Source organism: Phoca vitulina, unplaced genomic scaffold (genome assembly GCF_004348235.1).
Source record: "Phoca vitulina isolate PV1807 unplaced genomic scaffold, GSC_HSeal_1.0 scaffold4, whole genome shotgun sequence".
Taxonomy (NCBI): Eukaryota; Metazoa; Chordata; class Mammalia; order Carnivora; family Phocidae; genus Phoca; species Phoca vitulina.
The window spans coordinates 3181600-3196466 of NW_022589707.1; the positions used below are offsets into that span (position 1 = coordinate 3181600).

General features: G+C 35.7%; 1 pseudogene; it reads right to left on the bottom strand.

Moving 5' to 3' along the window:
• Window positions 1-9769: 9769 nt before the first annotated feature.
• Window positions 9770-14232, bottom strand: LOC116630550 (annotated as a pseudogene).
• Between the last annotated feature and the right edge of the window lie 635 nt (window positions 14233-14867).

Genomic DNA, 14867 nt, shown 5'->3' on the forward strand with positions numbered 1-14867 from the left:
TGTAAATAAATACTTCAACTAAGTCTATAGAAAGTGTGTCTTAAATCATTCCCAAAATATCTCTAAGGTCCAGAGTTCTTATGTAATAGTCAGGAACTTCTGGCCAGATATGTGGTTCACAACTCTGGATACACATTAGCATAACCCAGATACCTTTTCTGAAAATGCCCAGGCTCTGTATCAGAATCTTAATTAAATTAGTATTGTACATGCACCAAGCATTAATCTCTTTTATTCAACATTCTTTTTTACTTCTTTTGGGGGTATAAATGGAAAACATTTCAAAAGCAAATATAAAGAGTTTAATAAATAATGATAAGGAAGCATATGTGTGTGTGACCCAAGTCAAGAAATAGAACGTTGTATTAAAGAGGGCACATACTGAATGGAGCACTGGGTGTTATACGCAAACAATGAATTATGGAACACTACATCAAAAACTAATGATGTAATGTATGGTGATTACCATAACATAATAAAATTTTAAAAATTAAAAAAAGAAAGAAATAGAACATTGATGGCCTTTCTAAACAAAATTCTCCCTCTCTCCCTTTTCCCTCCAGCCACCACCTCTAGATAAGGACTACCCAGATTTTTGGATTAACTACATCTTTGTTTTTTCTTTATAGCCGTGCCACTTAAAAATATAATTTTGTATTCCTAATTAGGTTTTATTTGGCACTGAATCTCAGAAAAAGAGAATCCTACCATATTCTTTTAGGTCTTAATACTTTCAATCCACTTTATATTTCATTTATCTCTGTTAGGAGGTAGAGGACAGACAGTAAAGTATCCCTCAAACTGAGAAGGAACTTTGAGCCTGGAAAACAAAGGAGGTTACTCCATACAGTTTACACAGTTTTTATTCAAGGTAACTTTTCTGGAGAAGCCTGATACACTGAGCTATCTTATCATTAATTAAATTGAAGTCGTCTCCATTCTGTCTCCGTTCTTTTCTAATTTTGTCTCATGGAAATGATATAGCTTCAAATATCTCTCATAACACTTATGAGAGGACTTTTCTTTTCTTTTCTTTCTGGTAAGCTTTTCCATTGAATCTTTCTCCTACTTTTTCATATTTCATGCTTTCCTCAAATGCAGGGTGATCCTTTTAAGGCCGATTGAGAAGGTCTGTGTATGTGGGAGGGCTTGTTGCCTGGTAAGATTTAGTTTAGAGAAAATCTGGGAATTGAGGCATTTTTAGGGGAACCCTCAATGCTTGAGTTAAGAGGACATTACTCTGAGGTTTTACCATTCATTTTCTCTATATATCATTTGATCATTTACAAACTTTTTCTAGAAGAAAAACTCCTGATCATTTCATTGGTGTTATAATTCCCACTTCATTCAGATGCCTGCTTTTTTCTCACCTTCTATTTTTGTGTTCAAAGCTGCTCCTGGCTTAAGCAAAATAGGTTGGATTCATCTTCCACTTTCTCTCTTAGCAGCAAATTCTGCTTTATTTACTTTATATTTCATAAATTTGTTGACATTTCTGTTTTATTCTTTTTCTGATACTACATAGATTTAATTTTTTTCTTACATTGAAATTTAGTCTCAAGAGAGAGGAAAGTTACTTTATATATATTATGTATAATATTATACACGTATAACAATCCAATATTTAATCTGAAAGCCAATTTTATGCATTTAAAATGATAGTAAATAAAAAACAGTTCTACATTATTGAATATTTTGCTGGAAAAAAATGCCTTTTTCTATGCTTTCAATTTCCATGTATTTCCCATCATTTACTCTGTAGTTAAAAGCCATGACCTGCTAAAACAGACGGCATAAATTGCTATTTTCCTGCCTTTCTAGTTTCTGCCTCTTCAATTATATGATAAAACTTAATTATCTCTGATGAAGTTAATGTAGGCATAGAAGAAGAGACTTGGTAAAGCTCCTACTATACACTTGATTAAACATAAGCCCAAAGCTGATTATTAATATTGATTGCACTGCTGAAATAATACATGTCGAAAAGCATAGATTCGGTTGTAATATGTGCACTTACAAAGGAAAGACAAGCTAAACTATGCTGCAAGAATAACAGCTGTAATAAATGCAATAAATGGTTCTATATATACACTTTTAAGTCATATATAGACTTCTGAGCTGATTTGCAAAATCAGAATCTTTAAATTCAGCACTCCATAATTTCAGAGTTTGTGCCATTACGTTCAAGTTGTATAAGCATCTAGACTCAATTACCCATCTCTTAAATTATTCCCTACATTACTTTGTGTTACTTAGAAGACATGGAGAAATTCTTCTGAAACCCAACTGATCAGTGAATGTAGTATAGCTCTCATTTCATCTCTAGAGGCATTAAAATTAAAAAATTAAAAAACAATATGTGGAGGATTCTGGGAAGATGACAGCAATGGTAGTGTTTAGAATGTCCTAGGGTTCTCTTGTTAAGCAGACAATTAGCAAAAACAATAACTCAAAGACATTGCAGATATTTACAACAAAACTGTTGACAAGGTATCCTGATGCAGACATGCACTGAAAACCTTCAACATTTATGACTTGTGTGGAATCAGTTTTATGTAGAAGGAAGCAGAAAGAAAAAAGGAGGAATATGAAAAATCTGGAAAGAGGGAACGTTCAAAATATTCAATAATTATTCACTGAGAAACCAAAGCTACAAGTGGGAAAAGTTTTGCCTGATCCCTTGGCTGAGTGTGAAGGATCTGAGGTAGTGGCTGAATTAGCCGGTGCAAGTGTGGTTATGCTTCTGCAAAGCTAATCAGCCAGGGCTAATTTCCAAGAGAAGGACATTGAGGAGAAAGTGTTGAGCATGGCCAAAAATTAAAAAGCACAGAGGGGCAGCTGGGTGGCCCAGTCAGTTAAGCATCTGCCTTCAGCTCCGGTCATGATCCTGGGGTCCTGGGATCGAGCCCCGAGTGGGGCTCCCTGCTCAGTGGGGAGTCTGCTTCTCCCTCTCCCTCTGCCCCTCTCCCCTACTCACGCTTGCTCTCTCTCTCTCTCAAATAAATAAATAACATCTTAAAAAATAAAATAAAATGCAGAGAGATAATAGAAAGGAAGAAAATATTTTATTAACGTTAAGATAGCAGAGCAGACAGTGATCGTCAGAAAACAAACCACTATGTGTGTGTGTGTGTGTGTATATATATATATACACACATATATATAATATATACATATATTATATATATATGCTATATGTATAATCACTACACAAATAAAAAAGAAGGCTATATCAAATTAGAAAAGCCACCTGAATAAAAGGTCCTTCTAAAAGTTCAGGGAAAGAAAAGTCACGGACATTATAGAAGTCATATAAATTGTACTTAACTCTCTGATAAAGTGATTATGAGTTAAATGAGAATGAAAAGCCAAATGATCTGCCTTGCTTATAGAATAAATACTGAAAGTAGAAGACATGTTTACAAACAGAACAAAACTATAACCTATTATTTCAGAATGACTTAACCAAAAATTCTCTAAAAACTTCTACAAACTCAGACCAATTTACATTTTTTTCCGTTTACATGCTCCTCTTCTTCCCCTTTTGTTCTCATCTCAGGTCATGATTAGTAGTATCAATTAGTCTGAACTAGATCCTAGAAAGCATCATTTTCTCCTCGATCTTCAACACCTCCCTCTTTCTAGTCAGTCACTAAATGCCAGAAATGTTTCCTCCTAAAGATTTGAAACTATCTTCTCTCTACTCTCCCTATCACTGACTTAGTTCAAGAATTTACCATCTTTCATGTATATTATTGAGTTATGCTCCTCAGTTGTGTTCCCAATTCCGGTTATAGTCATCTCCCATCCATGTTGAAATTGATTCCACGGAGAAATCATATAAAATACAACCTAAACTAATATTTATCAGATCATGACATGAATGACCTTTTATTTTCTTACTGTAGTCTGTCTCTCCATCTCACCTTCCATCATTCCTCCTAATGCATTTTGTAGAATACTTGCATTTATTTGTATAAATCATTATTTTCCACATTGCTATGTTTTCTTCTTTAACTTTGGTAGAATTCCTTCTTTTTGCAGTTTTATTGAGATACAATTAACATATAGCACTGTATATGTTTAAGGTACAGAAAATGGTTTGACTTATATGTATTTTGAAATGATCACTACAATAAGTTTAGTTAACATCATTATCTCATATAAATATATAAAAAATAAAAAGAAATGTTTTTTTCCTTGTGAGGAGAACTATCAGGATTTGCTCTTAACAGCCTTCAAATATACCAGACAGTAGTGTTGACTATAGTCATCATGTTGTGCATTATATCCTTAGTCCTTATCATAGGACTGGAAGTTTATACCTTTTGACCCCGTCATCCAACTCCTCCACCTCCCCAACGCCCCACCCCCTCCCACCCTCACCTCTGGTAATTACAAATCTGATTTTTTTTCTATAATTTTGCTGTGTTTTTTAAAAATTTGTTAGATTCCACCTATAAGTCAGATCATAAAATATTTGTCTTTCTCTGTCTGACTTATTTCATTTAGTATAATGCCCTCAAGGTCCATCAATGTTCTTACAAAAGGCAAGGATTTCCTTCTTTTGGGGGCTGAATAACATTGTTACATATACTATTTGTTTCACGACTTGTTTTTTAATCTATTCATCCTTCAGTGGACAATTAAGTTGTTTCCATGTCTTAGTTATGTGAATAATGCTGCAATGAATACAGGGATGCTGTCTTTTAAAAATGTTTATTACTATTGGGACCTCATCAAGATAAAAAGCTTCTGCACAGTGAAGGAAACAACCAACAAAACTAAAAGGCAACCTTTGGAATGGAGTAGATATTTGCAAAGCACATATCTAATAAAGGGTTAGTATCCAGAATCTATAAAGAACATATCAAATTCAACACCCAAAAAACAAATAATCCAGTTAAGAAATGGGCAGAAGACATGAATAAACATTTTTCCAAAAAATACATACAGATGGCTAACAGACATATGAAAAGATGCTCACCATCACTCATCATCGGAAAATATTTTATTATTTTTAAAATATTAAGGTGTACAACATGGTGCTTGGACATACATATGCACTGTGAAATAATTAGTACAGTCAAGCTAATTAACGTACTATCTCCTTACATCGTTACCATTTGTGTGTGTGTGATGGTAGCACCTGAAATCTACTCTCTTAAGAAATTTCCAGTATTTGAGGGGTGCCTGGGTGGCTCAGTCAGTTAAACATCTTAATCTTGATTTCGGCTCACGTCATGATCTCGGGTTTATGAAATCCAGCCCCACATCAGGCTCCTTGTCGAACGCAGAGTCTGCTTGTCCCTCTCCTCCTTCTCCTCCTCCTGCTCATGTTCTCGCTTTCTCTCTCTCTCTCTAAAACAAATAAGTAAATGAAATCTTAAAAAAAAAATAAATTTCCAGTATTTGGTATGGTGTATTAACTATAGTAACCTGTTCATTAGATCCCTAGACTTATTCATCCTACATAACTGCCACTTTGTTCCCTTTGACCAACATCTCTCCATTTTTCCCTCCCTTGGTAACTACTATTCTACTCTTCACTTCTCATTATTTGACATTTTTTAAATTCTACGTGTAAGTGAGATTATGTTCTTTCTGTGTCTGGCTTATTTCACTTAGCATAATGTCCTCCGGTTTCATCCATGTCGCTGCAAATGGCAGGATCTCCATCCTTTTTTTTTTAAGGCTGAATACTGCTCCATTTTTTATATATACCATAATCTGTATGCATTTTCATGTGTGGTGCACTCTGCTTGAACTGCCCTATCTCCTCTTGTCCACCTGTCAGACTCCAGCTTAACTTTAAGACTCAATTGAAATATCAGCTCCTTTAGGCAAAATCCCCTGACCCATAGGTAAAGCTTGACACCCCTTTTCCATCATATTTTATATGGTGGAAATATATAATTTTAATGTTTTGTTGATATTATTTCTTTGCCTGTGAAAGTTACCTTCAGTTAGATCAGTGGTCAGCAAATATTTTTCTGTAAAAGGCCAGGTAGTAAATAGTTCAGACTTTGTGGGGCAGTTCCTGTCACAACCTCTCAACTTTCACAATAATGTAAAATAGTATGCCCCTAACAGTAAACATACACAGCCATAAATAATATGTAAATGAACACACACAACTGTGTTCAGGTTAAACTTTATTTACAAAAATAGGTACCCAGCTGGATTTGGCCTCTAGGCCATTGTTTGCCAACTTTAGAGTTAGCAGACTAAGACTTACTTGTGGGGCTTCCTCCAAAATACATATGATGGGGTATTAGTATTTATTATATCTTAATAAATATAGAGTCCAGTCTGTTAAATAGACCTTGACTTCTCAGTGAAGACACTTTTTTAAGTGGTTGTTTCTCATCATCAACAATGGATTCTTGTACACCATAAAACTAAAACATGGTAAGCTCTATGAACAATTATGTATACTATACCAAAAATTAGACATAGCACATTTTGTTATATTACCATTCAGAAAATGGCTGTGAAAGGAATTTTTCAAGAAATGTACATCCCCATTATATGTGCGACTTCCTGCACACAGATCATAAGGTACCAGGTTGGTGCTATACTCAGAGTACTGCTTTATCCCATCTGCCTCACACACCCTCTCAGAGGTTCTTCACTCTTAAGAGTGTTACAGCTTGTTCAAGAACAATGGAAGGACAAAAATTCACACACACTAAAAAAAAAAAAAAAAAGGCATTAACTTCATTTTCATGTAAATTATTTTAGTTTATAATAGGATCATTTTACCATAGACGTAGTTTCTTTTTTTTCCCAATGATATCTGCACTGGGTGATTTTACGATCACAGTAAGTTATTCTTGGGTCTTGTGTCAACAATAATCTTTCTAGCCTTCAGGTAGTGATGATTTTGTCTTTGACCTAAAAACTAGGACAGGAGCAATGCAGAAAACATTAAAGCATGCCATATAAAACCTACTGTAACAGATTGCTTTATTTTAAAGATTAAAACCCTTAAAATCTAATAGTGGTTTCATTTAGAAGTACAATAAAGTAGAAGTTAGCAAGAGTTTGAATTCTATAAAAACATACATTTCCCAAGACCTTTGAAAATGACCTAATAAAGGTTAAACTAATAAGGCAATCACTTGAAAACTGCTATTAAATTGAAATGAGGGAATATTAGTGTTTACTATATCTCAATAAATATAAAGCCCCAGAGGTATTTTCTATTCTACATTTAAATTACTTTTACTCCCAGGGTTTTCATGAGGGACATTAAAGTTAAGATGAAGTGGACTAGTCATCACGAGGATTTTGAGTGTGCCTCAGTGGATGTTTGCACATGCGTGTTTTCAGCACATTTACAACCACTTATTTGAAATAGGTATTTTTTACTGTTGCCTGAGATAGGGTCCATAAGCTTTGGCTTAGTTTCCCATTGCTACTGTAGCAAATTGCAACAAACTGAACAATTTACACAATGCAAATTTGCTATCTTACAGTTCTGGTGGTCAGAAGTTTGGTATGGCTCTCCCAAGCCTCAGATGGAATGCCCACAGCATTCCTTTCATAAAGTTCTAAGGACGAATTAGCTTATGTGCTTATTTGTTAGTAGAATTTTGTTCCTTGTGGCGACAGAACAAAGGTCCCTGTTTTCTTGTTAGTTATCAGCTAGGACCATTCCCAGCTTCTAGAAGCCACCACATTCCTCGGCTCAGGGTCACCTCTCTTCACCTTCAAAACCGGACAAAGTGATGGAGTGTGTATCAAGGTGTCTCTTTCTTCCACCCAACACCTGCTTCTGCTTTTAAGAGCTCATGTGATTACGTTGGGCCCACCTGGATAATTTCCATATTTTAAATTCATTCCACCCGCAACTTTCACTGCCTTTTGCTTTGCAACATAACACATTCGCAGTTTCCAGGATTGGGATATGGACATTTTTGAGGGACCATTTTTAACCTTCTACATTTGGTAATTCCCAGTATCAACAGCAGTAATAGTCAATCCAGTTACTGACCACAAAACGTTGGGATAATAATAATAATAACAACAACGATAATAATAATGGTCACGATTTGTACTTTTTATTTATTTATTTATATTATGTTATGTTAATCTGGCTTGTAATTCTCATAATAAATTGATAAGGAACCACAAATGCAACAGATACCTAAAGAAGGTTTTGGTACGGATACTGGTTATATGAGCTGTGGTCAAAAAATGTTATTGCAATTTTATCAACTGTGCAATAATTACTTCTAATTTTTATAATTTAAAGGAAATAATATTTACAGTTAATAATTTCTAGAACTATGACAGCTAGTGAAGGTGAAGAAAGCTTATGTGACATTTTTTTGTTTCAGAGTAAAAGTTCAGTTGCGATGTACAAGTGGATCTTGGAGAATATTTCTTAATGATGCAGCTTTGGTATAACCACCCGAAAAAGTCTGCCTAAAAACCTGTTATTCTCTGATATAAATTCCCAAGGATGCTTGCTCACAATACTATCTTACTGAATATTTGAAGGTATAGATTTGGCTTCAATTTTATTTTTTTTTTATTTTATTTTTTTTTTTTAAAGATTTATTTATTTATTTATTTGAGAGAGAGAATGAGAGAGAGAGAGAGAGCATGAGAGGGGGAGGGTCAGAGGGAGAAGCAGACTCCCTGCCGAGCAGGGAGCCCGATGCGGGACTCGATCCTGGGACTCCAGGATCATGACCTGAGCCGAAGGCAGTCGCTTAACCAACTGAGCCACCCAGGCGCCCCCAATTTTATTTTTGGATAGCTCATTTTTTCATCCTATAAAATAAATTTATAACATTTTGTACTGCTCATGATCCCCTATCCTGAATCTCAGGAGATTATTAGTTAATAATTAAATATTTGTTTACTTGAGTTTATATCCTCAGAAGAAATTTTTGCTACCTCAGTGGTTCAATTTTTCTATAGCAGCATGGTCAAGAATATGATGAATGAATGAGCTAATGGGACTCTTTCTTTCATTAAACCTGAACACTGATCAGACCATTTGTTTTGTATTGTTTTTATTTTGGAGTATTACATTTAGGAAAGAGTAACACACTTAAGTATATCCAAAGGAGAATGGACAATATAATTAGTAAGTCTGGCAATTACACTTTTTTTAAAAAGGTTTGATGAAATCAGAGGTGCCTTGTCTAGAAAAAATGGTAAGTGACATGTTACTTTTCTATATTTCATTGGCTTTGTTATTGAATATTGATGCTTCTATTATGAAAGTATTTTATTATATCTTTTTTTTTAAAGACACATTTATTCAGCGTCATGATCAGACTATTACATTTAGCAATCAACAGCATGGGTCCAAAAAAAAAAAAATCTACATTAAAACGCTTTGTTGGAATGCTTTACACTTTCCACAGAACAGAAACTAAAATAACCTGTTATACAGTTAGTCACAAATACAGTCCTCGAGTTTTTTGCCCATACACATGAGTATTGTCTAAAACATATCTTCTTTGTAGCAGCTAGGCTCAGCCACCACTGTGCTTGGCTGAGGTCACAAAGCTGTTGTAACCTGTAGCTTCCCTGTCCCTCCTCTGGCTCTCCTCTCCTGCTAAGCTTTGTTTCCTGGCAATAATTAAAACCTTCTGCCGCTGCCATAGCTACTGCTGCTGCTGGAACCACCACAGCCACGTTGGTTTCGTGGTTTGGCAAAGTATTGGCCGCCACCACCATAGGGGCCAGAGCTTCTGCCTCCAAAATTTCCTCCTTTCATGGGTCCAAAATTTCCTCCTTTCATGGGTCCAAAATTTCCTCCTTTCATGGGTCCAAAATTTGAGGATTGATTGTTGTAATTGCCAAAAGCATTATAGCTTCAGCCACCTCCAAAGTTGCTTCCATCATTACCAAATCCGTTATGGCCATCCCCACTGCCACCATAGCCACCACCACCTCGACTGCCACCAAAGCCCCCTCGACCACTGAAGTTCTCTCCACGACCAAAGTTGTCATTCCCACCAAAACCACCTCCACGACCACCACCAAAGTTTCCAGAACCACTTTGACCTCTTTGGCTGGATGAAGCACTAGCCATCTCTTGCTTAGATAGGGCTCTCCTTACTTCACAGTTGTGGCCATTCACAGTATGGTATTTTTGAAGGACAATCTTGTCTACAGAGTCATGGTCATCAAATGTTACAAAAGCAAAACCTCTCTTTTTGCCACTACCTCGGTCAGTCATGATCTCGATCACTTCAATTTTCCCATACTGTTCAAAATAATCTCTTAGATGATGTTCTTCAGTGTCTTCTTTAATGCCACCAACAAAAATCTTTTTCACAGTTAAGTGGGCACCAGGTCTTTGAGAATCTTCTCTTGAGACAGCCCTCTTTGGTTCCACAACACTTCCATCCACCTTCTGTGGCCTTGCATTCATGGCTGCATCCACCTCCTCCACAGTGGCATACATGACAAACCCAAAGCCTCTGGAGTGCTTGGTGTTTGGATCTCTCATTACCACCCAGTCCGTAAGCGTTCCCCATTGCTCAAAGTGGCTCCTCAGACTCTCATCAGTTGTTTCAAAGCTCAAACCTCCGATGAAGAACTTCCACAGCTGTTCAGGCTCTTTGGGAGACTCTGACTTAGAAATGACGGCGGTGGGAGGGGAGACTTTAACAATGCTTACTCGGCGGCATCCCTGGGCAGAAAGTATTTTATTATATCTTAATGATACAATTATACTGTAATATTATTAAAATTATGGGAGATCGCTATCTAAAAAAAAAACTGAAGATGTGTAATTCTTGACATTTAGCAATATGCTTAGAAAGGCCTTTCATGTATCACAAATATTTGTTGAGTGCCTACCTACACTGGACCAGGATACTCTAGGCACATAGGATACAATGTTTTACTAAAATACAACACAAGCATAAACAAAATAAAATAAAATAAAATACTCCTTCCCAGAGATTACATTCTAATGGGGCAAAAGAAAATGAATAAAATGGATAAGAAAATTGTATCATACATGTGCTAGTGCCTAATTGTCCCTCAATATTAATTTCATTGGCTGGGAACATATCTGTCAGTTATAGTCTATATTTTCCAGCTTCAAAGGCAGCAATTTGGGGCCGTGAACTACAGGTGAAGTATATGCATAAAACTTCTAATCAGTGAAACTACAGGTGAAGTATATGCATAAAACTTTTGCATCCAATGCCTAAAGGAAATCTCTTGAAGAGTTGCACTTCCAGCAATGGGGGACTAGCCAATTTAGAACAAACCTGCTCAATGTGAAAAATTATTATTATTTTTTTAAAGATTTTAATTTATTTGATAGAGAGCACAAGTAGGCAGAGAGGCAGGCAGAAGGAGAAGCGGGGCTCAGTCCCAGGACCCTGGGATGATGACCTGAGCCAAAGGCAGATGCTAAACCGACTGAGCCACCCAGGCGCCCCTCAATGTGAGAAATTAAAATAGCTGGATAAGATATACATAAAGAGTATATATTTATATACAACTGATCATCTGAAACTAATGATGTACTATATGTTGGCTAATTGGATTTAAATAAAAAAAAAATAAAGGCATTGGAGTACAGATAAAAGACAACTCCAGAGAGGTGAACCTTACATTTGATGCCAAATTTTCCCCTCTACATATTTTGCCATTTAAAAGCATCATGTCTGAAAAACTAACTGAGAGCAGCAGGGAGAGGATGTGATAATAAACCAAACTTGGTAATTTTATAGGGAAAAGGTAACAACAGTAGGAGTTTATAGCTTGATAAGAAGAAATCTGATAAGAAGAAACTTAAAGCCTCATAAGAAAAAAAATCTGTGTTTCCAGTCATGACCCCGAAGGGCTATATCATAGGGTGTACTAGAAACAAACCCACATTCTAAGAACCAAAGCCTTGTTTCTTATCAGCTTAATTTCTGAATTAAGTTTATCTGTTCATAGCAAGAGCATCTGCAAAAACAAAATTAAATCCCATCTGGGGGACAATAACATCATCCAGAGCCTCAAAGGAGCTCTATTTATTTATTTTCTCATAAAAGGGGGTATCCCTCAGTTAAACCTAGCAGCCACTAAAATGAAATAGAAATACAGAAGAAAAAATACATAGCAAAATAGACATGTAGAAGACCCTTACACTGGCGTTACCAGTAATTGTTTGAAACCACTATATTTAAGGGGCTCCTGGGTGGCTCAGTTGGTTGAGCATCAGACTCTTGGTTTCGGCTGAGGTCATGATCTCAGTGTGGAGCCCAGACACTGCTCTGTGCTCAGCTCAGGGTCTGCTTGAGATTCCTTTTCCCTCTCCCTCTGCCCCCCACTTCCCCTCTTGTGTGTGTGTGCATGCTCTCTCAATCTTTCAAAAATAAATAAAATTTAAAAAATTAAAACCACTATATTTAATATACATCCAAGGTATTAAGTGGCATGAATGGAGAATTTCACCAGAGAAATGAAACTATGAAATATCAGATATTATTTCTATAATGGGAAATAAAATTAATAGCTCAGTGATGGTTTCAACAGGTTAGGCACAATTGAAGAGAAAAAATGAGTAAATTAGAAAAAAAGATCAGAAGAAAATACCCATATTAAAGCATAAAAAAAGATATAAATTTTAAAAAGAATAATAGATGTATGGAATATGGTTTAAAATCTAAATTGCATGTTACTGGAGTCTTTAAGTAGTAGACAAAGATTGGTGAAGATGCAATTTTTGAAGACATGAAGACCGACAATTTCCAAAACTGGTGAAAAACAGTTTGCCAGTTCAAGGAACTTCATCAATCTTCAGTCAGAATAATTCCAAGAGAAACCATACCCAGACAGACATTTAGAACAACTACTGAAAATTAAAAGGAAAAAAAAAAAGAGAGAAAGAAAATATCTTTCAAGTTGTAAAGACTGACTTTCTACATGTTCTCTTCCATGCTTTTTTCAACCCTTAGGTTACTTGTTACAGTTTCATGTTTCCTGAACACATTTTCAAACTTGACTTTAATTTTTTTTTAATAGTGAGCATTATTGATTTACAATCTTGGTCAAAAGTCTTTGTAGCTCCTCTGTAGTTTCAGCTGTTTATTCAGTACCCCTCCTGCATCTGTAATCATTTTCCTGTGGGCTGTTCATTGTCTAGGTTATCCAATTGGCTTCTCTGAGACACAGATGAAGATGCTATCCTCCTGAGAAGAAATTTAGTGAATTAAGTTTGTTCACCAAACCGTCTAAATGTTTTTCTAATTTTTGTTTATTCTGTGATTTTTCTCAGAGATATATAACTATCTATTAGTATTACTATCTCTATGTTACTATTTGGCTATGATTGTGGTTCTTTTAGCTCTTTGGGATATATGTTGAGGCTGTTTAGACCACTCAGGTGTTGGGAATTTAGGCTTGGCCTCAAGAAGCTGATTTGGAAGGGCTACCTTATAATCATGATGTCTCGGGGAACAACTGTTTTTCTCCTTTAGTAAAAACTCAGGGTTCTTTGTAATTGCCTGAGGAACGTTTACTTCTGGTTCAACCAAACTATGAAGGACTCATCTTTTGATCTTGAAAAAACTCCATCTTCAGGAAAGGATTCTTTGTTTTAATTTCTGTCCTGCTTGCCTCATAAATCCATCAAAACTGAAGTTTAATTGTGCCTGGTTCAAGGTAAAAGTGGGTTTAATGTTCCTTGTATTTCTCTGGATTCTGGTTTTCTCATGGATTTTAACTGGTTAATTCCTTTTTATCCTTTCAGAATTTGGATGCATTAAGATTTATTTTAAGTATTTTATACAGGTTATTAAAATTTTCATTTTTCCAAATGAACTATCAAAATTACCTCCAAAAATATGAATTCTGCTCACAGGTTTATTGCTTTTTGCTCTTAAATGTTTTTAGTTTTATGCTCGAATTTCTTTGTAAAAAAAAGATGATTTTTTTTAAAGAAAGTGGTTTCTTGTTTCTTTTCTTAAAGATTTTATTTATTTGAGAGAGAGAGAATGAGAGAGAGCACAAGTGGGGGCAGGGAGAGGGAGAAACAGGCTCCCCACTGAGCAGGGATCCTGATGCAGGGCTCGATCCTAAGACCCCAGGATTATGACCTGAGCCAAAGGCAGACGCTTAACCAACTGGGCCACCCAGGTGCCCCAAAAAGATGATTAAAAAAAAAAAAAAACAGTTCCTGGTTTACAACAAAACTGAGAGGAAGGTACAGAGATTTCCCACGTACCTTTTGCTGCTACATGTAACCTCCCCCATTATCAACATTACTCACCAGAATGATCCAGTTTTTACCAAGCATGAAACGACATCAACACACCATAGTCACCCAGGTCCATAGATAAACTTAGGGTTCATTTTAGGTGTTGTATATTCTATGAATTTGGACACAAGTATAATGACATACATATATTCATCACTATAATGCATACAGAGTATTTTTACTTTATTAAAAATCCTGTGTTCTGCCTGTTCATTCCCTGACCCCCACCTTGAAATTATTTTCTTATCTGTTTTTTGGTTTGTTTGCTTTCTGGGGGGAGGAGGGGACAGATGCATTGCCTTTAATGTACCATCTTGACTGCATCTCATTGTCTTAAAAACTTTATAAGGTTTCCCATTTAGTCTGTGGATTGTATTTTTAGATATTTTTGCTACCATTTTACTTCTTGATCTCTAACCAAAGTTGACTGTGAAGAAAAAATAAATTCGGCAGACAAATCATTATTTTAAAGTTGTAACTAACTTTTTTTGGTGACCTCTAAAATTGTCAATTTTTAGAAATAGAACAGTCCAAACTTGGTTGGGTACCAGGGTTTTCTCTCTGACTCTATTTATATGTTAGTAAAGTTCGTTAATTGTTTTTTTTGGTTTGTTTGCTTCCAATCTGCTAT